This window comes from Euprymna scolopes, chromosome 14 (assembly GCF_053919585.1).
Source record: "Euprymna scolopes isolate OS-2025 chromosome 14, ASM5391958v1, whole genome shotgun sequence".
In the NCBI taxonomy this organism is placed as follows: domain Eukaryota; kingdom Metazoa; phylum Mollusca; class Cephalopoda; order Sepiida; family Sepiolidae; genus Euprymna; species Euprymna scolopes.
The window spans coordinates 79862221-79888057 of NC_136495.1; the positions used below are offsets into that span (position 1 = coordinate 79862221).

Here is a 25837-nt window from a genome sequence, read left to right on the forward strand (position 1 = left end):
AAGGATCAAATTGTAACTTGATTGTAGAGGATACATGTTTTATAGTTCTGTATGAAAGCTAGCATACATTCTTGGGAGCAAACTAATACAGCAACTACAAAATCATTAGCACTATGATAAAAAGGTTTAATGAAATAAAAATTTGCAACGAATACAGGTTATTTTTTTTTCAATGCCTTTGAAAGGAAACTAAGTAGAGTGTTTTCAACATGCTTTCTGATTGGTCTAAAATAAATATCTGAATTCAAGGCTTGTGTTTACTGTGTAAACAACCCATTTTTGTTAGAGAAATATGACGATTTTTTTTTTCAAAGTAAAAAAAGATTCAAATTGTTTTTATAAGGTTTATTGATAAAAGCTGGTTGTTTATATATTTTTTATTGTTTAAGTAAACCATTTTTCTTTTAATATTTTACTGGTTTTCTCTTCAATGAAGACACAGTGCTACTTGGATGTAAGGGGCTACTATTTGGGACAAAATTTGCAGTGGAGAGTTGAGCAACAAGGTGCCTGTTCACATTACACTTAAACTTTTGCATGTCAGTACAGTCAGAGAAAGCAAGACCTAGAAGAGAATTCCAATCTATCAGTTTGAAGGAAGAAACTATTCGAGTAAAAAGCTTTCCGGCATCTAAGGATCTCTACAGTGTAGGGGTGAGATTTTGCTACCTGTCGGATTAGTCAGGGCTTTATACGTAAAGGGCTTGGAGTTGATACTTGATCTACTCCACATTATAAAGTAATTGTTGTAATCAGGTGTGTGTGCGTGTGTGGGAAGGACAGATATGAATTTTTTTGTACTTTCTCTTAATTTGGTACCTTATTTAAGAAATGAGAAATTATATCGATGTGATTAATTCCATAGTCTTATTTTGACATTGTTGAGGGTAAAATTGCATACATCAAATATGTTCAATTATGAAAAAGAAATTCCAATGCGAAGTTAATATTTGATTTTAATTATAAAAGCTTAAGAAAGCGTTGCTTTCATACCTAACCTTCCTCCCACCAAGAAATATTTACAATGTTTGTCTTGTTGTACCTGTGACATAACTCTTATCAGTATTGGACTATGAGCCTCAGAAAACAAACTGTGGTTGATTTCTTCACTTTCAAGCGACAGAGAAATGACTAGAATCCACATGGATTTTGTTGAATAGAGAGTTCATTTATTTTCCAAGCACAATGATTTCATATATATATATAATTAATAAATAAAAAATAAACTAATATATTCCCTAAAATACAAAAAAAACGAAACAAAAAAACTCCAAGCAAGTACAAAAAAAGGATCGTTCACCAAATCTGAACAAAGAAAGGTAAAATAAAAGTTAGCCGAATTTTGTCAGAGAAAAGATTAGCGATTGGCTAAGAAAAATATGGGTGGGAATAGCAAAGAATCTGATTGGTTGGCTAGAAAAATTAACACTATGTGTGTGTATATATAAATACACTCAGTAACTTCAATTCCATACATTTTAGCCTGACGAATCCTTACAAGAACGAAACATAAAACTCTATGAAGTTTAATTGTCCATAAATATTTTCATAACTCTCTCTCTCTCTCTCTCTCTCTCTCTCTCTCTCTCTCTCTCTCTCTCTCTCTCTCTCTCTCTCTATTGGATTATGTCATACCAATGGTTTTGTATATTTGCATTTGCCAAGAATACGTCAACTTAGGTTTCAAATTGCAGGAAAAAATTCAAAGACTAAGTGGATATTTCATTGATATGGCATAATCCAATATTTAAATCTTGTATTAAATAACTATATTGACTCTTACTTCTGAAATTGAGCACTCTAATGAATTTTTCTTTAAAAAAAATTTGTTTATTTCGTATTTTTCATATATGATCTTGCAAGTTTTTCAACCTTAAAACTATTCAAGATGTTAAATAATTAAAATAAATCTTTAGTTTCAGGCACTTAATTTAAAAATTTTCCGATTTTGTAATTACTCTTATTAGTTTGCTCTCAAGAATCTATGCTAGTTTTCATACAGAATTATAATGCTTTTTAGGGATCATTAGTTATTTAACATGAAAAACTGTTTCAGGGATTTAAAATCAAAACAGTAATTCTTTTCATGGCTCTCCAGCAGGGTTGGTCAGATATCACTCATTAAAACAATGTCATTGCCCCTCTGCATACCACCAAATCTAAGGTTTTGCTTTAGATATAAGGGGCATTCCAAAAGTAATGTCTCCTATTTTTTTTATTCCTCTTGGATGGGTCAGAGGATATTGCAAAATGCATTGTTATGATTACTACATTCATGACCTGAAAGTTTTATCTCTCTGTTGCAGATATTGATGGTGTGAGACAAAGTAACTCCTGTCATGGATGTTCGTCAGAAGCAGAGATGTGTCATTGAATTTCTTTATGCAGAAAAATTTAACCGATCAATGTTCACCAATGCATGTTGAATGTTTATGGAGCTGATGCAGTTGAAGTCAGCATAGTTAGGAGATGGGTTTGTCGATTTCAGAATGATGATAGATGTAACAAAATGCACTCCAGATACCCATACATCACCACCACCTCATTGATGGCAAAGTTGCACTAAGAATTGTGATGACTAAGTAGAAATATGAATTCTGGAGCACAAAATGTTGCTAGTTTTAGTGGTATAACTCCTGTCTTCGTAGCTCTTTCCCCCCCCACACACTGTTTTTTTAAGTTAAAAATAGGATGCAATACTTTTGGAATGACTGTCATGTGTGTGTGTGTGTGTGTGTGTGTGTGTATGTATATATATATAATGTATATATATATTAGTGATGAGATGATTCCAATATTTTTCACCGATTCCATGCTAAATTCCTGATTCCGATTCTTTATAAATCTCTAAATATTTAACTATATTGTTGTATTTTGTGAGAGACTAGTCGTAGATGCACTAACCAAATGTAGCAACAATACTCCATGCATGGACGAATCATGGCTTTGTAAAGATATAGAATATGTGAATGTGTGAATAATTTTCTAGCATGGTAAAGGGAGCTCACCTTCTCTGCAGCAGCCTTGGCAATGTCCTCCATGTATTTGTTCCAATTCCTCTTAGGCTTCACAAATATTTTATTAGTAGTAGAATCCAGGTCTACCACTTGGCACAACTGCTTGGTATTCATTTTAAAGGTTTTCTTAACAAAGAGATATCAAATAACAGGATGTGGTATATTGCTCATTCATGGAATAAACAAGTAATATTGTCTACATTTTATAACAAAGTGTTTCATTAACAGAGATAAAAAGCAATGCAGAATGTAAGAATGTGGTCAAATAATCACCGAATTCCTAAGATTGTTTCTGTAAAACTTTATCTCGTGACAAAAGTTAATAGTAAGTAGTTACCCACACAAACGTTTCAAATTGCTGGAAAAAAGAATGCAATTCAAAGACTAAGTTGACATTTTTTTTTTTTTGCATTAATTACTGCAAAAGTACAAAACCATTGATATGACATAATCCAGTTTATCTTATAAAATATATAGACTTTTACAGCTGTAATTGGTGTAATTGAGCATTCTGGATAATTTTTCTTGAAAAAATTGTTTATTTTGTATTTTTAAAATGGTCTTGGAAATCTTTCAACCTGAAAACTATTCAAAATGTTAACAAAAAGAATATGTAAATCTTTAGTCTCAAGCCCTTCAGCTTAAAATTTATTGGTTTGATTTACACGTCAGCCATGTCCTTGCAATTGCTGTATTAGTTTGTTCCCAAGAATGTATACTAGTTGTTATACAGAATTATAATAATATTTTTGTTGGGATAATCAGTTGTTTACCATAAAAACTATTTTGGAGATTTAAAATCAAAACAGTAATTTCTTCATGGCTCCCCAGCAGGGTTGATTAGACATCACTTTCTCAAAACAATAATGTCAATGATCCTCTGGATATCATCAGATCTAGTTTTTTTTTTCTCACTTTGAATTCGATATTAAAAGCCTACTTTTTCTATTTAAAAAATATTAAAACGAACTTAATATATTCAGTCATAAATATGCAAGCAACTACACAGAGGCCGAAGTAATATTCCTTTAAAAAAAAAACGAGCATTTATTCATTTTTTGTGGTTTCTTATGAGATGATTGATTTCATTTCACTATTATGCTGAATTCTTTTTATGCATAGTTTCTACAATCCGCATGTGTGTGTTGGAAGGCCCTACCGAACTCATCTCTGAATATTTAGTCTGCAGAGTAGGGTATTTGAACCTGTTGCACACTTTCAATTTGGTTTTAACCAGCAAAAATTGCTGCTAAGGGGTCAAAATTGAAAGCAAAACAGTTGACCTTGGCACGAGTAGTCAACTAAACATGTTTACATGCACAAACCTACATTAGATTAAATAATGTTATTTTTTTTTTTTTAACTATTTATGTGCATGGGCAGAGACTAAGGAATAGGACTGGAGAATTGTATATTTCACTTTCGATTATAGCTGATCGGCACCAAAGTCATTTTTTTTTTTGTACTTTTGATCTCTCTACTCTATATTAGGTACAATATAATAATTAATAAATAATTGGCTCTATGAATAATAAATATGTAATCTGTATATTTAAGCATATCTTTCGACCAGGCAATGCTGGGCAGCCTGCTAGCATATATATATATATATATATATATATATATATATAACGAGAGTAGATAGAAGAAAGTAAATTCAATTCTATAAGAGGAGACTTATCGGGATAATATAAAGCTCAATAAATTTCAATGGAGCTTATATAGGAGACAGTAGGAGTTGAAAATGAATTCACAAACACTATATATTGGAAAATATAGAATGAGTCATTTATTTAATATATTTATTTGGGGGATAAAGAGTTCCCTTTATCTCCCAACTAAATGTATATATATCCATATTAAATAAATGACTCCTTCTATATTTTCCAATATATAGTGTTTGTGAATTCATTTTCCACTCCTATTGTCTCATATATATATATATATATATATATATATATATATATATATGATTGTTGAGCTGGATTAAATCCGACGATATGAAATAAAATGGGGGTGGAAGGACCTGGATACTCAACGTTTCGCCCGATTTATGCGGGCTTCTTCAAGAGGGATGGTCAATGACCATCCCTCTTGAAGAAGCCCGCATAAATCGGGCGAAACGTTGAGTATCCAGGTCCTTCCACCCCCATTTTATTTCATATATATATATATATATATATATATATATATATAGTTACCTACACAGAGGCAGCACATCTATATCATATTGAAATATTTTGTACAATTTTTGTTAATAAATTCAATAGAAAAAAGATAGTCACTAATCAACCATTTCTAAAACAGAAACACTTTTCTATACAAACCTTATTTTTCATGTGTCTATGCACATCAAATAAACTCTGTCCATTGTTTGGTCAGTCTCTTTGTATGTCACATTCTAGATTTTCTTCTGTCATATTAAAGTTTGAAAAAGTGTTTATGTTAGACTTAATATAATCTCACACATTCTTTAGTTGCCCCTTTCTGAACAGGAAACGTTTTCAAACTTTCGAACCTATATGGAATGTCGAACTAAACACTTGGTACTTATGAAGAATAAGGACTCTGCTGTCGTTGGGATTTTTCAGTCAGTTTATGTAAAATGGTGAAGGTTGCTGAAATGCTGATTCAATGAAATTGCAGCAACCAGCATCATTTAAGAAAACATCTATTTGCTATCATTGGTTTATTAAAAAAAAGGAAATATTTATCTTGATTTGAATAAAAAAAAATAATAAAAAAATCAAAATATTTTTTGGTTTGTTGTTCCAAAAATATTTATTAATAAAACTTACCTTACATTGAGTTTTTCTTTTCTCTTGATTTGAATTTGAATTTTCTCAAAGTTTCATAAAAATTATCCAATAATTGTTCTATGTTCTTCATAACAAATAAAAAGAGAGTTTTCATTTTTTTCAATGAATTTTTCATTGAGTTATATTCATAATAGCAGAAATAATATATTTTCCATTGAAAAATTTGGCTAGCAGTTGTGCAAAAACAAAATCACGAAACTTCCATTTTGCACTTTCCAAATTACCCAGAAAATTCCAATGAACGGGCCTTATTCTACATAAGTACTAAACACTTTATTTAACCATTGAAGTAGATTATCCTCATTCCATTAGCCATGATGGGTAGACATGTTAATTATTATAGCATTCATAGTTGTTGGTTATAGTAAGGATTAAACTTTTCAACTCCTGGAAGACCTTCACATGGATCCAGGCTGCAACAAATGAAAACGTTAAGATTCAATTTTAAGTGAAAACAATCTTTTGGTGTTGAAAGTTCAGTCCTCACTACAGACGATAGTAATCAAATTATTTAATATTTTTACTTGAACAAGAACAATCCACTCTGTGGATTAAATAAAGGGTTTGGTTTAAAATTCTGTATAGGTTCCTACATTAGACAAAAATTTCGAAATTGGAAAAAATGCACTTTAAAGAAGGCTTGAGGTTACATCCACCAATATCTTAGGAATATAACAGTCAAAATGATCCCATGATTCTATCGGATCACTTGAATACACTGAAAAAATAAATTGATGTTATTGTTTTTTTTCCTTTCATTTTGCAGAATTCAATCATGTTCTGCAAAGCCAAAAACAAAAACAATTTTTATGCAAAGGAACCAAACTAAACATCATGAATAAATATTTGAAAATATCAAGAACTTGAAGCATAAAAACTTTTGTCAAAATGATTGAATTGTTGATATGCTGTTAAAATTAAACAACTAAACAAAGCACCATGAATAAATATTTGAAGATATAAAGAACTTCATTATAAAACTTTTTCCAAAATTTCCGGATTCGGCATTGAATTAAACCTGAAAAGGGTTGCTATGCTGTAAAACAAAACAACCAAACCTAAATGATCCAGTTTTGCAATCTTCATCTCCAAATTTCTGAAACCCAGTTGTATATAAATCCAGTAAATTGCATATCATAAGTCTTGTGCATTTCTGCATTATTTTGTGCCAAAATGGTTGATTTGCCATAAAATAGAGGAACCAAATGAAGCCATTTTATTTCTGTTTTTATCTGTTTCATATATTCTTTCTTACAGGTTGTCTAATACTCAAGGATTATCAGCAGTGTTGCAACCAAATTACATTCTTCTTCCTGAAGTGGTGAGTTCTTTTTTCAATAACTCCTCTGTTAGGCTTCTTCCTTTTTGTCACAGAAGAGAGATTGCGAGTCTGTCTCTTCTCTGTCATTACTCTTATGATAAGTGCTCAGCTGAGCTCCAATCTATGGCCACTCTCTGTAAAATGTTCACAACAAATACTCCTCTGTTTACAACAATTGCCAACAACTTTCCTCACACTATATCAATGCCTAGAACTAAACGAGAATTCCATGGGCAGAGTTTCTTTCCCAGAAGTCCATCCGTGGAACACACTACCGCGTGTCTTCTGCTTCCCGATTGACTATAACATGTTCATCTTCAAATCTAGTGTGAATAAATTCCTATTGAGCCATCCTCTAAAATAATGTATGCCTTACGTTCCACCATAGCTGATCATGTTGTCTCACTATCTACATAACACTTAACCCTTATCCTAGAGTAGCCTTGATAAGTGGTGACCTCCCATGTAAAAAATAAAACGTAAAACTTATGTGCCATCAGATCATTAGAAAGCCAACATCTTCAGACATGAAGATGTTGGCTTTCTAACTTGAAATGCACCAAACACTGATGTTATTGTTTTTTCCTGACCCTTTGCAAAAACCAGTCAAAGTCAAAAACCACAATTTTCCTCTACAAAACAACCAAACCAAACACCATGAATAAATAGTTGAAGATATAAAGAACTTGAAGCATAAAATCTTTTTCCCAAATTACTGAATTCAACATTAAACAACCTGAAAAAGGTTGATATGCCATAAAACAAAACAACTAAACCAAGTAACACCAATAAATATGCATCCAGTTAGTAAATTAGATGAAAAGTTTTATTGAAAAAGAAATACAATTGAAATATTAACCCGACAGTCAATACTTAACAATAATTGTAGTAATTATCTTGATTGATAAAATTAATTTCATTCATTAAAGTGATGAAGTGGGTTAGGGTTAGGATTTGTCTGCCCTTTCTTTTAAATGAAGTGAAAAATGTACTAAGGGAAAACTTTGAATTTGTGTAGCAACATACATCTCAAGCATAGACAAGCCCGACTTCAATATGATTGAGTCCCACACCTTGATTTAATTGCTCATAGTGAATAAGTAAGTTCCTTGGACAAAGATTTAAGGCACCAGGATGTTGGGAATGATGCAATTTGCCAATGTACAATCACGTTAAAAATGCAGATCCTCAATTTCAGGAGGACTTTATTAAATTTTTTTATTTCCGATTGGACTAGATTATTGATCTTTCTCATGACGGTTTTCTAAACCTTATTACTTCCATGCTGCTCATGACAAATTGAATTGTTTGTGACGCCATCACTAGAAGATTGCTGTACAGGGTCAACTGGCTATCTATATCAATTTTTTTTTTTTTTTCAACAAAGTCCACCTCCTTCTTAGATGTATTGCCTTCAGTATGGTTGAGAAGCTCCATCTAACCCTTCCATGATAATCTTCCAGAATATTAGAGGAAGGCTAACAGTTGCTATACCTTGCCCAAGGGTAATCTGAAACTATACAAGGCAGGGGTGTTCATCTCCCTGGGGGATTATACATACTTGCTTACTTGATAACACACAGCACCTAATATTCCCAAATGGTCATCCATCTGGTACTGACCAGGCTAAATGTAACTTCAGTGACCGAAGTGTTAAAGTTTTTGTTCTGTATTTGGGGGATTAAATATGTCAAATTGTGTCAACAATAAAAAATAATGAAAGGGGTGCATGAAAATCTGACAAGAAACTGCAAGTATTTTTACTCTGTTAGATCGTCCCAGACTTTTTTGTGTTACTTTTCTTTTTCCCAAAGCTAAGACCAAATAACTAAATAACTAGCTTTTCTAAATTCAATTATACAAGCAGCCATTTAACAACCTTACTTTTGAGGTCAAGATTAAAGGCAATATTACAGCAAAACATGGATGCTTATAAAGATCTTAAAAATGAAATGAAGAAAATAAATGATAGATTTTATTAAATAAAATAAAAGCCACTATTTTTTGGCTGTTGTAGTTCACAAAGAATCTTAGAAAGCATAATCTTTAGTTATTGAAATGCAATAATCAAGTATGAAACATAAGTGGGTGTTTGATTATAATGATTTAAAAAAAAAAAACATTTTTAATCAATATTGAGCAAGTCAAATATCACTAAAGTTCACTTAAATCCGTGAATCCATAAATGTAACCTACAATTTTATCAACTTTTGCTCAAATCAATATCGCATACGTTATCTCGAACATATGTCTTAACGAAACTCTTAATCCTGTGGAAGGTGCTTCACTGAGCTCCAATCTCTAATTCTGCCTTCCAAGAATGACATTCACAACAAAAGGTCGTCTTATTACCACAATGAAAAAGAACTTTCTTTACTTCTGCATCCCTAGCAGCAGAAGGAATTTTCATGAAGAGTTTCTTTTCAAGAGCTCTCTTTTGTTTGTGGAACACAGTAGCATAGGACTGCTTCTCTGCAGACTATAACATGATTGTCTTGAAATCAAATAGCAACAAATGTTTGTCATAAATAGTCTTCATAAATAATCAGTTTTTGTTTGTTTTTGGTCCTCTCATAATATTAATAATTCAACTGATAATCCATTCATTTCATTAACTCCCTTGGTTTTTGGCCTTGATAAGTGGCGGCTCATTAGTACAAAATAAATTAAAAAAATTACAAAAAAAAACGAAGAATGTTAATCAAATTTTTCTTTTTATTGTATTTTCATTTAGTTCATATTAGAGACTAGCCTGTGTTTGAAGGTGTGTGTTGAGAGAAAAAAAAAAATGGTAGTAGGCAGGCAGGCTTGAACCCGTACCGCGAAGGAGTAAAAGAATGTGAAAAAACAAAACCATGACGTCTTTGCTGTTGCGTCCATCGCAAAACTAGAAATGACAAACGTCAAAATTAAGGCTAGTTAATTGAAAAGAGTGGATGACTTTTGAAAATTGCGAAAAAAGCGACCCCTCCTTGTAGAAAAGTGCCCAGTTGAGGGTGAAGGAATTAATATTTTTGGCCAATTCGATATTTGTCGTCTGAAGGGTCGAGCTTCAAAACATTATATATCTCATGAAACTCCGTCACCTCTGTCAAAAGTTTTAGACAGACATACAAACATGCATACATACATACATTTAAATAGACAGGTGAAATTTATATTATAGATTTCTCTTAGTTTGCTTGTCCATTGCACTTTTTCTTCAAGACTACTGAGCTGATCTGGCTGAAATTTCCTATGGATCTTTGTTATAAGGTACAGCAAGCTAAGTGTTATGGTATCCATCTAATTCACAGTTAGGGATTAATAAAGATTAGTATTTAAGCTCCACTTTTTCTCGGCAATTACTGAGCCAATCTAGCTGAAATTTTGTATGGACTTTTGTTCTATGGTGTAGCAAACTAAGTAATATGGTATCCATTTGATGCACAGTTAGGGATTACTAGTTGGTTGGTTGTTTTTGTTTTATGGCATATCAACCCTTTTCAGGTTATTTAATGCCGAATCCAGTGATTTTGAAGAAGATTTTTTTAATAGAGTATATTTGTTTTTTAAGTCGGTTTCTATTCAACCCATAGTTGGGACCCTAACAGGTACTACCACTCCAGGTCAGAGTGGACCTGGGAGCAATGGCAATTAAAGGGTGGCTCCACGCTTCCCAAAGCCTGCAAACTGGGACCTCACCATCGGATATTGTTTAAGGTCATATCCAGGACCTAGGGATTACTAGGGAATATTATTTAATGCAAAAATTAACACAAATTTAACCATATTCAACCATCAATTTGGCAAAAAGTAACCATTCTAAGTCAACAGTCTATAACTTTTGTTTTTAATGGGCTAAAAAGTCTAGTACATCTATATTATTAAAATGCATAACTGATATTATCAGTACTTGACATTCGATTTGAAATTTTGATTGTTTTATTGTTCTGCACTTTTAGCAATTCTGATCCACTTAAAATATATTCTCTCATTCTTTCATGATCTTGATTCTCTGATCAGAACGTAAGGTTGATGTTATCGCTTCCAATCTGATTTACATCTGGTTTCGCCCAGATCCGTAATTGCATGTATGCAATACATCCAATACTTTACCAACGTTGTCCGTCACCTATGCAACATCATGTTATCTAGGTACGTGAATTTATTGACCCTTTTGATACCTGCAACAACTTCTTTCCATGGGAGTTGGATTTCTACAAATGCTGCTGATGAAATAAGCTGCATCTACTACACATAGCATCAACAGATTGGTGCACTTTATGTGACATCATTTATTACATGTTCAGCGTTTGATGTTGGTCATAACCAGAGTGTTTTTATGCTCACATGCAAAGAAATAAAAAAAAAATTAAACAACCTAATCATAACACTATGTAATTTTGAAGGGAAAACAATTGAACATTAATTTTTTTTTTCTTTGCTGATATTTTTGCAAGTATATTCAAAATTGATGACACCCTTCTGAAAATTAAATCCTGAATGCAGACAGAATCCAATTGCAAATTACTTAGGACTTCTGCTTGATCATGACGGATGAAATGAGAGCATGTTACCTTTATAGATTAAATAAAGGGTTCCATTCAGAATTCCATGCAGATTCTGAAATTTGACAGAAAGGTTGCCGATTTCAACAAGATACACCTGCAGAAGTTCAGAGGTTACATCAACCGAAATGTTGTGAAAATAATGCTCAAGATCAGAAAAGTATAATTTTCAAGAATTTAAATTTGGTAAGATTTTCTAAAAGGAATCGATATGAATACAAGAGAGCTATTGATACAAATTGTCCAAAATTGCAGAATCTGTTTTTTTACATAAGTGTCAATAATTATTTCAATTCCTTTTTTCTCCTTTTTATAAAAATGGTACTCTTGCATAATTTGACCCAAATTCTCGTGAATTCCCGTCAAGCATGGATCAGGTGAGACTGGCAATCATCGGTGTCAGCCGAGCGTTGTTAAAATGTTGAAACACTTACTCGACTTTTTCTTTTGTTTATTTAATTTTTTTTTAATGTTTTTAGTAATTTTTAAGGTAATATTAAACGGGGGGGGGGCTTTTTATTTTCGGATTAGTTATTATTTACTAGCATTTCAGCCCGGCGATGCCCGGATGTGTATGTTGAGCAAAAAAAAAAAAAAAAAGCGGTCAATTTTTTAAACTTTGACCCCTATTTTGACTCCTTAACATTTATTGTTCTAGGCTCAAATCGAGTTATTAAGTTAGATCAATGTCCAAGGAACCTATATCTAAAATTTCAAGTGTTTAGACCCAAAATTAGCGGAGGAGTTTGGTAGAGTTCTTAAAGGTCAAATCGTTGAATTTTGACCCCTTAACAGCCAAATTTCTGTCCGAAAACTGATTACAAAGATTTTCCCAAATCTCAGTACCCTGTATATCTAATTTCGAATCTGTAAACTTTAAATTGAGCCAAATTTGTGGCCGAAAATGGATCACAAAGATTTTCCTACATCTCAGTACCCTAGTACCTTAAAATTGACAAAGTTATTGCGTAGGGAAATGTACACACACAGACAAACAGACATGTTCACTTTTATAAATATATAGATAGATAGATTTACTAATTATTTTTATTTTTATTTTTTGTAATCCAATTTGTTTCATTAGCCATTGAAAAAGTGCTATCTAAATGGAAGCAGATAACATTTGAATTGGAAAAAAGTGACTAAACCAAAAAAAAAAAAGCTGACAAATATATTTTCAAACTCGCCAAACAGAAAAAATGACAGGCAAGGAAATAAATCTATGCATGTTAGAAAAAGAAATCATTTATTTAAGGGCATTCGAAATGGTAACCCTAAAAAATATTTCCTCTACCCCATCTCCTCCCTCTTTGCCGTCGATAGCCATTCAACAGTCGACCAAAGTACAAGATTCCTAAGGAAATATCCTCATCTCAAGAAATTTTTTCCGCTGGTAATTAACAACCGAGAAAAAAAAAATTAAATAAATCTCAATTTTTTTTTTTTTTTTTTTTTTTTGAAAAAAATAAATTTTTTTAAATTTCTGCAGAACCCCCTCCCAAAAAAAGAAACTTGACTGAACAAAATGTCTTGCAAATAAAAAAAAAAGCAAGAAAAAAGAACGGTTACAAAAACCAACAAACAATAAAAAGAAAACTTGTACTTACACCTAGCAATTATACGGTTAAAAAAATCTTTTCTTGAAGAAAAAAGCATACTTTCTGTTGCAAAAATATATATATATATATATATATATATATATATATATATACTAAAATAAACATATTTTCCTTTTTCAAGGTAAGATTTTTTTTTTGTTATTTTTTATTATTTGCATTTGTTTTTTTGTTTTTTTTGTTTTTTTTTTCCAGTTTGTTTTGTTTTCTCATTAGTCTGCATCTGTTATGACGATTGATTGACACCGATGATTGCTGGTCTTGCCCGATCCATACTTGACGGGAATTCTCGAGAATTCGGGTCAAATTATGCAAGAGTACCATAATAATGAAAGATTGTTAAAAATGTAACATTTTAATAAGCATAAATAAATATATAGATATTTTCTTTTTCAAATTTGTTTTTACAAATATTTTTTCTTCAATCAAAATGTATCTTTAAATAAATCAAAAATTTTCTAACAAATAATTTTGTCCTGTCTATTTTTAATTGTAGAAAAAAAAGACTGAGTTTCTCACTCCTCCAACCGTTAGGCGGATAAACAAATAGTGTTTGATGCAAAACATATGGAGGAGGAGGACTATGATGCCAACAATAAATTTAATGATGCTTGTCCAGAATTTTCCCTACATTAAAAAACAAAAACAAAAAAGTACATACCTGTGATAAAATTAAAATATCATATTCCAAAAATCATGTAAATTGATCAAATAGTTTTATTTTTATAAAGTTATTTTTATGTGATCAATGGAAATTCCTTGGCATTGCAACATAAATTAGTAAGTATGAATTGTTGAGTTATTTCCCTTTAATAACTTTTTCAAGACTGTCACTTTTCAGACATTCAAATTTGATTTTCTTATATAAAAATGCTTGATCAATTTATGTGATTGTTGGAATATATTTTGATTTCGGCATGAATACATGCATCATAAAGATTTTTCTTATTTGTTTTTAATATAGGGGGGTAGTTCTAGGCAAGAATAAGTTTAACTTAAATATCCAAGATTCTCATTTAAAGACTAATACAAGTTTAACACCTCATAAAATGGCACGAAGTGTATTTTGTATAGCTTGTAAAAAAAAAAAAAAGTGAAAATTGAATCTGGAAACTTTTGGAAATGGTAAATCATTTCCTTCAGATTATATAAAAATAAACATCTAGAATTTCAGCTTTAGATTTAATGATAAGTCATTGCTTTCATCATTGACAAACAGAAAATATCAGATGTTCAATTTTGAGTACATTTTTTCTTACCTTTATGTTTAATCTATATTTGTGTTGCTTTAAATTAATTTTATTACTTGCCGCTTATATTTTGAAGTTCCTTACATCGGTTTTTTCAAATTTTCCAGACAATTATGATAATAGTTAAAAATAGCACATTATCATATTATTATTATCATTATGATTATCTACAGACACTGTTGCACTGTATTACAAATTTTCATTGTGGCTAGACTAACAAGTACCTGAAGTTGGAATCCAAATTCTACTGTCTAAATGACAGTCATTGATTATAACTCCTAGACCATTTGGCCGCTACTAATATAGGTGAAGCCACAGTGATAAACACTGTCAAATGCTAGAAGCTTCATTTGTTTACACAAACTGCCAGTTTATTTCACTTGTCAGTATGCTCAACCAAAGAAAGGGATCATATATATATTAATATATAGACATTCTACATTAACATCCAAAAAAAATACACCACATTCTTGTGCCTCAAGCCAACAAATCTAGATAAAAAATATGCTAACACATCATCACCGATGACACATTTACACCTCTAAGCATGAACGCCCAACTTAAACTCACCCCTCTCATCTGCACCAGATACACAAATGGCAACTACATTGGGGGAAACCGGCTTGGAGTTACGGCTATCTTAATCATAAACAGACCATTAAAGACAAATCCAGTAAGTACCGAGTAGTCATGAATTACAATCTCCCAAACCACACCATAAACAAATATATCCTCATAAACTCAAATTTTAGGACATAGCAACAGAGTAGAAAGTACAAAAAGAAACACATTCTGAGACTCAATGGGGCACATCTCAAGTTTAAACAAAGATTTGTGATCATTCAATAAGTATTCATTTTATAAAAAACACAAACTGATCAAAAACATTTTTGGGGAGAATGAGTGTATGTTGGGAAAATGACTTTACTTGCTAGCAATTCCCCCCCCCCCCCAACATTTTCATTTTTTTTTTATATTCCAAATGTTTAACTTTCTAATATTTTAATTTTCTTCATATTTTCATTTTTATATATAATATACATTGGCATTTTATGTCAGTGTCTGTGTCTCCTGTTTTCATCACCTTTAATATATGTAGTTATTGATCAAACATTAGTTTTTATAGTTAGTCAAGAATAGGCAGGTGGTGCTTTTTGGAAAATTTGAAAAGCATTTGTTCAATCAGAATTGAAAGTCATGAATTAGAAAGCAAATAATTAAATGGAAGAATTGACTTGAATAAAATCATAAAAGAAGTTTGGCATGAGGATGGGGAGCATTGTGAAGTAGAATGTTAGGACAGAACATTCATTACTTTCAGAGGTGAAAAGAAAAGGAAAATGTTCGTTGCTTAATAAGATTTTTTTTCTTTGTAATGTATCACTTCTAGATTTTGTTCATTAAAAAAAATGCTGACTTCAAAGAGCCTTAAAAAAACAAAAATCAAACACTATAAAATAGTATGGGATCGAGAGGCCCCACCAGAAACTACTGCATGGTCCAGAATCCATTCACCAAATGGCAATACAGCAGCCCCAGTACTTTGCACCTGCTGATAGGGCAGCCTCCTTAGTGGTTAATCAGGGTCCCTGACTATCAGGTGGATAATGTCAGCCCAGATAAAACGTTTACCTCCAGCACCCTTACTAGTGATATGACTACAAGGATAGACATAGAAACAGAACATTTCCGACATCTCAGGCTAATGTTCACGAAGTACTACCGACTTGGAAAGCAGCTTTTTCTTCAACCTTTGTCAGAAAAATCACTCTTTGGAAATGAGGACTGAGGGACAAATAAGGAGAAGCGAGAGTTACTGGAGCTGCCGATAACACATCCACAGTGCATTATCTACTCTCCATTTCATAAAAAAAATGAAAAGGTAAAAACAAAACAAAAAAAACAGAAACAAAACTGCAAGATAAGTACAGTTAAAATGTTCAGAGTTTAAGTCAAAGCTGAAATAAGAAAAAAAAAATGCAATACACAAATGTTTGCGATATTAAGACAAATAGATTTCAAAAGTTATAGATAGAAAAATTGCTTAACTTAACTTTTGGTCCGGAGAGTTTGACCCTACCTTCCTGAGTTCATATTGTAAAAGAAGGAAAGACTAGCCGACCTAACTGATGTTATGCCAGTTACTAAAAGGATATGTTGGAGGTTGGGGTTATCATCTTGGTTGACCAGTCCAATTGGTAAATCTGAATCAATTTACGCAATTTTTTTTAGTGTCATATTTTCGTTCCATAACGAGTATGTACATCAAAGATATTCCTGCATTTTTGTTTTTTAATTAGGTTGAATTCTAGATAAGAACCTATATTTAAAAGTTAGAGTTTTTTCTCTGACAACATCTATATATATAAATTCGTATTCCTGTTTGTTTTATTCACAATTTGACTAATATATACAAAAGGTCCATTACTTTAATGCTCCATTCACTCCTATATATAGTATGATTCGTGTAAAACAGACGATTGAGAGATGACGTCATTTGCATATTACATTAAGTAAAATTGATTTATTAAATAGCGGTGTGTTATTGTTTATAGTGAGAGAATTGTTTTAAGTGTTCTATTTAAGTTTATTATTTAAATTTGATTTATATTGATAACATATTTAATTTTATTTATTTTTACCAACATCGATATTTTATAAAACAGTTTGAGTTATTTGGGTTTGGAGTTATTTCCCTTTCTTGTTTTTGTTTTTGTTTTCTTTTTCGGCGGATAATCAAACTAAAAATAATTCACACAAACTTTCAAGCATTATTTTTGGAATCTGTTCAAATAAAATAATTTCCGTGATTTCGCAATTAACGTTTTAGTCCAGTGGATTTTTATTTTAAAATAAACAAACAATCCAATTCAACTACGATTCTTTATTTAAAACAAAAATAAAAAAAAAACTTTCATTTATGTTTGTTTTACCAGTTTTTTTCTTCACATTTGGGGGTGAAAAACAATTTTTTTTTAAAAATCCAGAGAAAGAATGGTGCCTTCTCCCTTTTTGCCCACATTTTGGTGTAGTAGCCAATGAGGTCACTCCTCAACTGTAGTCGATCATTCAAAACTACGATAAAAGAAGAGTTCAATTTTAATGGATAAATGCGAGTTGGGAAGAAGAGTGCAAGCATGGAGAAAGTTGTATCTTTAGATATAATCAAAAATCTTTTTCAGTTCTATGTAAGAAATTGGGACAGTCTGCCAACAAACTGGATTAAAGACTTAGGAGAGTGGTATTAAGTAAAAGTACAAATAGATGAGGGAGTATCTTTTGGCATTGATAACATTGTACAACTGGAAATTGGCCTGGCATAATGCCAAACTCCTGGATAAAAGCATTTCATTCACTTACTATAATGTCAAAACATCACCACGTCCTCAAACAGGATTAACTTACGTTTAATTTCAAAACAATGATATTGATACTCCTACCATAAAATTATTATCTAATCGTATTTCTTCTTAACTATTGTACATACAATATTCTTTCAGTCATCTCCGAATGCATCTATACACTCCTCGCCAACTGTTCTTGATATTCTGAAGAACAGGTGCTGTAAGCAAGGTTCCAAGTTCAGGAAGAACTCTTTGTTAAGAAAGTTGACAGATAAATTTTTTTTTACAAATATGTTCTTCTAAGCAAAAACAACATTACTTACTTAATTGTCATGTCGAAAATAGTAATATATCCAAAAATTACGAAAATTCAAATAGAATAACTTGAAAAAAAAATGTTACACCATGCTTCACTTACAATCAAGCATGGTAGTGGGAATGTCATAGTCTGGAGCTGCATGAGTGCTGCGGGTATTGGAGAGTTACATTTAATTGAGGGGAAACATGAACTCCAACATGTACTGTCAAATAATGCAGTAGAGCATGATCCCCTTTCTCTAGAAACTGGGTCGCAGAGCAGTGTTCCAGCATGACAATGACCCAAAACACACATCCAAGACAACCACTGCTTTAATGAAGAGGCTGAAGGTAAAGGTGGTGGACTGGCCAAGCATGTCTCCAAACTTGAACCCAATAGAACATCTTTTTTGGGGTATCCTCAAGCAGAAGGTGGGGGTGCGCAAAGTCTCAAATATCTGCCAGCTATGCGACGCCGTAATTGAAGAGTGGAAGAGCATTCCAGTAGCTACATGTGAATCTCTGGTAAACTTCATGCCCAGGAGAGTAAAGACAGTTTTGGTGGCCACACAAAATATTGAGAGTTTACCTGTTGTATGTTAATATTGACAACTTTTCGTAAGGGGTGTACTCACTTTTGTTGCCAGGGATTTAGCTTTTAATGGCTATATTTTGAGTTATTTTGAGGGAAAAATAAATTAACCCTATTATATATGCTGCAGACAGACTACTTTTCATTGTGTCAAAAAATCATTTTTTCAGTGTTGTCCCATGAAAAGATATACTTAAATATTTGAAGAAATGTGAGGCGTGTACTCACTTTTGTGATACACTGTATATATTTATGGGTATGTTTACATGTTGTTCAAGATTCCTGAGTTCCACAAGATACACCTAAAGAAAGTTGGAAGTTACATCAGTTCAACTTGAAAATAACACTAAAGATTAAGGAAATTAGTTCAAACAATCTAAAATACATTAATAAACATTTTATTCATAATTTATGAACATCAACATTTTGGTAATTTCCATATAAATTCATCCTTTAAATGTGACAGTAAAGAAAGAAAGAAGAAATCGATTTGTCTTTTCACTTGCAAATTAGAAATACAGGTATTCCAAAAGTAATGCCTCCTGTTTTTTTTTTTATATTAAGCTCAAATAGATCAGAGGGGATTGCTAATTGCATTATAATAACTGAATTCATGCATTCATGATCTGAAAGCTTTATCTCTCTGTTGCAGATATTGACGGTGTGAGACTCTAAGAAAGCCATTCCTGTTATGGACAGGCGTCAGAAGCGTCATTGAATTTCTGGCAAAAGTACATTGAGAAATGTGATAACTATGTAGAAAAGGCCTCCTACTTTTTTTTTTTTTTTTTTTTTTTTTTTTTTTTTTCACTAAAAAAGAGTGAAGAGCTATGAAGACGGCAGTGGTACCATTAAAACGAGCAACCTTTTGTGCTCCAGATTTTTTTTTTCCTCAAAAAGTTAGAGCTATGAAGACGGTAGTGGTACCAATAAATAAACAATTTTTTTTTTTTGCTTTAGAATGTATTCGGTACTTCTCCAGTTTATGAACCACAACCAATGTTTTGTTGGTATATACCGGCAGTTTACTAGAAGGTAGCAAATGAAAATAATGGGGGGAGGGGCAAACGTTAAAATTTCAGGAAGAAACATTTAAATAGAGAAAAAAAAATGATCATATAATTCCAATTAAAAAATATTGTTTTTTGTTATGAAGAAAATATAATGAAAAGCTAATTAAAAAATATCTATTTTTTAAGACTTTAAAAATTAGAGAAACATTTACATGAAGAAAAAGAACAGTCATTGTGTGTTATGTTTCATGGTAAAATATTTTTTCAACAAGGAAAATGTCATGTAACAACTGACAGCAAATGATTTTTTTATGATTGCTTTTTTTTTTTTGCCTAATAAGGAAAATCTAAATAAAAAATTGAATAGTCATTCTTTTATACCGTCATCATTTAACAAAGAAAATATAATGTAACAACTGATAACAAATAACTTTTTTTTCTTGCCTTTTCCTTTTTTAACCCAACCGACTGGGTTAGGCTTAGATTGGCTTTTTGTTTAGATTGCATTATCACAACAAAACCAGAAATGTTATAAACTTTAACATTGCAAATATCAATCCTGATGGCTATAAATTTTATTATTTAATATATATATATATATATATATATATATATATATATATATATATATATATATATATATATATATATATCAGTGGCGACTCAACCCTATTATTGCTACTCGTGCCCCTCCCCCCACACTCTGTCAACTTCAGTTCCTAACCCGTGGTCCGTGGACCCAAAATAAGTCACCATAGTTGCTATTGCGCGATTTTCCATTGTATAACACAGACTGACTTACATACCTTGCGTGGTGTTTTTTTTTTTTTTTTTTGTAAACAATCAAGATACTATATAATTTGTAGTCTTGTTAATACAGTAGATAAGATAATTCTTTTCCTTTCAAAAGTATAGAAGAAAAGAAATGTTCATTTACTATGACGAGAAAAATGTTTATTAAAATAAAGAAATTGATGACAATGACAACTAACAAGGTTAGCAATTAAGTCCACAACTCTATACACAATATTATAGCTGCTTTTATGGGATGTTCAATGGATCTGACGGTGGCCGGACATAGACCATCCGTTTAAAACAGCATCGTTGTATTATTCCCAGATATATTTATGAACTTTTGGCTACTTAGTTATCGAAACTTGAATAGATACGTAATTTAATTGAGATCAGACTAAGTATGTTTGCTTGAAATTAATGGATGATTTTTAATCCAGTTTGAATAACATTGACCGAGTTATTGGTCGTGCCAGGAACGAGTGGCACTAGTCCCATCTCCGCCCCTGATATATATATATATATATATATATTATAGATTTTATTATAATAAATCTAGAGTTAGAAGCATTTAAACTGTACTTATTTTAATAAAATACAAAACGTACACTTCAAATTCGCAAAAAAATATTGAATTTGAAAAGAAAAATGTTTTTTTCATGATTGCTGCTGATTGGCTAAATGTTTTTTTCATGATTGCTGCTGATTGGCTAAATGTTTTTTTCATGTTGCTGCTGATTGGCTAAACATTTTGGTACCTTCAGACAATTTATGCAACTTGGCGAAATGCGCCAATGAAACATCTGTAAACTAAGTATCCAAAATTCAGTGGAGAGAGATTGATTTGGGTGCTTTTGGGTGTGTGGACTCTCAGATCAACTCTGACTTGAAGTGTTAGTTACTGCCAAAGTTTCATTTATGGGTTAAATAAAGACTTCCATTTACAGACGATTTGTTTACAAAATATATGCTGACAAAAATCCATCTGCTATTGTATACAAATTTGTTTCGGCATAAAATGATGTTTGACATGCCGTAAAACCTCCAAACAAAAAATAATTGTGCCCTTACGCGAACAAAAATAGTTACCAGTGCAAACGGTAGTGATTCTATTGGATAATAAAAGTTTTAATATCGAGAAAACTATTTGTCTACCCCAGTTTTACATGTGATATTCATTTTGAGTAGACCTGAAAGCCTTTAAAAGTTGTCATTTTAAAGGTGGGCATTGAGTTGGAAAGAAACTAAAAAGTGGCCTTCTTTTTGTTATTAAATTGTTAGGTGAAAGTACAGAATAATTATAAAGCACCTTACCTCCCTATGTTAAGAATGGCTTTCTAAATAACGTTTTTTCCAGTATGTTTTTTTGTTTTTTTTCATTAAAAAAATTAGTATCGTAAAAATTTTATTTTACTTGCTTATGCAGAGAACTTTTTTTTTTTTTTACTCAACTGTGCCATGGCAATTAAGTAGGAAATATTGGTTTTAGTTGAAATTCAATATTTTGAATTTCGCTCTAATAATGAAGAAACACCTCTTCACTCAGACACAAACCTATTTGCATGCATTGTGAGCAGCTTGTTTACAAAATGGCAGTTGTACATAAGAAAATAATCCCCAGAAAGCGGTATTAATACCATCCAAACGGTAAATTTGCGACAGATTTAAATGTCATGTTCATTCTTAGTGGACCTGAAAATCCCTAAAAAGCTACACTAGAGTGCTCGGTGTTCCGTTGTAGTGAAAGGTAACATTTACCCTAATCTATTTCTGACCAGGTTTTTATTTATCCCTCTTTATCTTAATTTTTATCACTTCCTGCCATGTTTTGCTTCTCCTGTGAACTGACACTCTTGCCTCAAACGTTCGGCATTTAGTAACCAAAGGAATCAATCAATCTTTCAATCTCAACAAACATCTCCAATAATCAAAATAAACAATATGAAGGATCTGTTTTACAAAATTAGACAATATATTCAATTTTCTAAAGGTCACAAGACTTTACAACAATTTTAAAAGAACACAAAGATCACTTTTACCTCCAAAATATTTCTAACACTATATGTTAAAAAAAGAAAAAAAAATGAAACCCATAAACTCAACACTACTGAAAATAAACTATACGCAAAAATTTACAATAAATTGTTCCCTGTTGATTGCAGTGTAATGCTGGTTTTCTGTAATTTTAGGAGGTCCACTCTCCTAGGCTGTGCCTTCTCTCGGAGAAGAGATTCATATATTGCTAATCATCTGAGGCACTTCTGTCATTGAATGCCAGAGGGGCTGCACAGGCATCTTTTGCAGAGTCAGGGTGCCCCCTCTCCGAGACACTAACTCTTCAATCCTACTTTCCAACTCTAGTGTCACATTTCACAGGAGGTCCTGGATATGATCTTAAACTATATCCGATAGTGAGGCCCCAGCTTGTGGGCTTTGGGGAGTGTGGAGCCACCCTTTAATTGCCATTGCTCCCAGGTCCACTCTGACCCGGAGTTAGGGCCCCAACTATGGGTTAAATAGAAACCAACTTGAAAAAAAAAAACAAATATATTCTATTAAAAAAATTTGTCTTCAAAATAACTGGATTCGGCATTAAATAACCTGAAAAGGGTTGATATGCCGAAAACAAAAACAACGAACCAACCAACATTTCACAGGAAAGAAATAAATAATTCCTCACCAACTGTTTTTGTGACATTAGCAGCTGAGACAACCTTCTTTCATTACCTTTACATTTATGATGCAATGATCGCTAATTGCTTGTGGTGCATGTGACATGGCTGCAACTTTTGCAGGATCAGAGTACCTCTCCTTTGGAGTGCTTACTTTGCAATCCCACTTTCCGATCCTAATGTCACATTTCTTGCTGTGGGAGAGAAATAAATACCATGTCGTTAAAAACCAACGAATGAAAACTAACCAGTGCCTCGCACTTCTTGCAAGAAACTAATTATCATCTTCCATCCAACCTGTAATTCCACTTTTGATGTACTCACTGCAAAAAATTGAATTGAGCATTTAAGAGAGATACCATAGTCAAATATAATTTGAATATTTCTTAAAATGTGACACAGGGTATTTTGGAATTTGTTAAAGGAATTCAATTGAGTGGCCTTTGGGCCTTCATAAGTGGTGATTTTCTTGTGAGCCCCCCCCCCCCCAAAAAAAACACTGTCTTGACAAGCTTCTGGGACTGAGCTTCGCGCTTGATCTGAAATGGAATGCATATATCAAATCTGTTGCCAAAATCGCTGTGAAAATGGTTGAATCATTCTACTGCTCCAGCAGGTATCTCACTTATCCTCTATCTGTATCCTAAAAGTACATCCTAAAATGGAGTACTGTTGCCACATCTGGGTAGGAACTGCTCGGTGCATCCTATCCTGCCTTGATAAAGTTCAGAACTGGCTTTGAAAGGTGATGCTTTTTTCTCTACCCTACCTCTTTCTCACAGGATAGACATTACGAGCCTGTCTCTGTCTGTGTCATCATTATTTTCATGGCAAATGCTCGTCAGAGCTCCAATTTATGGTACCCTCCTCTTGCTAAACTTTCACAAAAAAACACTCAACTAGCTACAATTATTATCAACAATTCCCCCCCCCCTCTATATTTGTGCCTAAATCTAAATGCAGACTCCATGAACAAAGCTTCTTTCCTAGAACTGCCTGTCAGTGTAACGCAAAATATTCCCCTGTAAAAATTATTCATTTTTTATCTATAAGAGAGAAAAGCTATTTTTAAGATTAGATTTTTTCGATTATTGATACTCCTCGGGTGAATTTCTGTACAAAACATATCTAAGAACACTGCCAGACATATAAATTACTTTTTTGCGAAATTTGCAAAAGATAAGCTCAGCCATTTCAGAACCAATGAGGAAGGAACTCACATACACACACACAGTGACTTTTATATAATAGTAAAGATAATAATTATGAAGTTAAAATGAAACCACAACAACCCTTTTTAAGAGATTAAAAAGTCACTCTTTTCAAAATTCTTAATAACTTTTGTGACTTCACTGTGACTTCATAGTTCATTCCCTCTGGGTTCCCTTTTCTGATGTGGCATACACTCTAATTGGGTTAAAACAGCTTTTCTAAATGAAATATTAAATTCTGTAGTTGCATGTGTATCCTGCTCACGTGTGATGATTTTACCAATGTTAATTTACAAATTTCTTTTTTTTTTTTTTTTTTTGCATGAAGGTGTCACCGCAACATGATTATGTCTTTCACCACCATTTTATTTTTTTATCTATCATGTTTCATCTTGTTTTATTTTACTTCAGTCGAAATTCTCAGAAATCCATTTTGGTGACTAACACTTGATCTCTCTGTAAGATACATATATATTCGAATGTTCCTTAGACACTTGAGGATAGTGTCTAGTAGGCCTTCAAGTGTATCATGCTTCAGACCAGATCAGAATTGTGAAATTAAAACTAAAGGTAAAAATGTATATTAATAAGTTTCCATTGAATCTTTGTGAGAAAAATGTTATTTCAGAATTAAACATGATTGACTAAGAGACTGGCAACCAAATTTTCCATGGGTTATATTAATGATAAATATTTATTGTTTTTGAACTACCAGTAAAATTAAAATCTATAGATCATCCCTCACCATTACATACATTTTTACAGTAATCTGAAAAATAACTCTCTCTCTCTCTCTCTCTCTCTCTCTCTCTCTATATATATATATATATATATATATATATATATATATATATTTAAAGTGAAAATGTCTGTGTGTGTATCTGTGTACATTTCTCTACCAAATAACTCTGTCTAATTTTCAGTCAAGAGACTCGAGATTTGACATAAGGGGTATTGAGATTTGGGAAAATCTTTTTAATTAGTTTTCGGACAGAAATTTGGCTGTCAAAGAGGTCAAAATTCAACGATTTGACCTTTGAAAATACTACCAAACTTCTCTGCCAATTTTCTGTCTAAACACTTGAAATTTTAAATGTAGGTTACTTGGACATGGATCAAACATTTGAATTTGATTTGAGCCCAAAAAGTAAATGTTAATGGGTAAAAATTGGAGTGAAAGTTAAAAAAATTGGGCCTCTGTGGTGTCTACCAAATTACTCAGCCAGTTTCTGGTCTAATTTGAAATTTTACATAAAAGGGTATTGAGAGATAAATCGGTTTGAGTAAAAAATTTAAGCTGTTAAGGGGTCAAAGTTAAAAAGATTTGACCTTGGCGGTGTCTA

General features: G+C 32.1%; 1 protein-coding gene across 3 annotated transcripts in view; it reads left to right on the forward strand.

Moving 5' to 3' along the window:
• LOC145293111 (ras-related C3 botulinum toxin substrate 2-like) overlaps nt 1-25837 on the forward strand; it is a 229951-nt gene that overhangs the window by 175633 nt on the left and 28481 nt on the right. For all 3 annotated transcript variants that reach the window (XM_080139490.1, XM_080139491.1, XM_080139492.1), the window contains one exon: nt 7094-7157. The gene's annotated coding sequence lies outside the window, so the exon portion shown is untranslated. The remainder of the gene's footprint in view (nt 1-7093; nt 7158-25837) is intronic.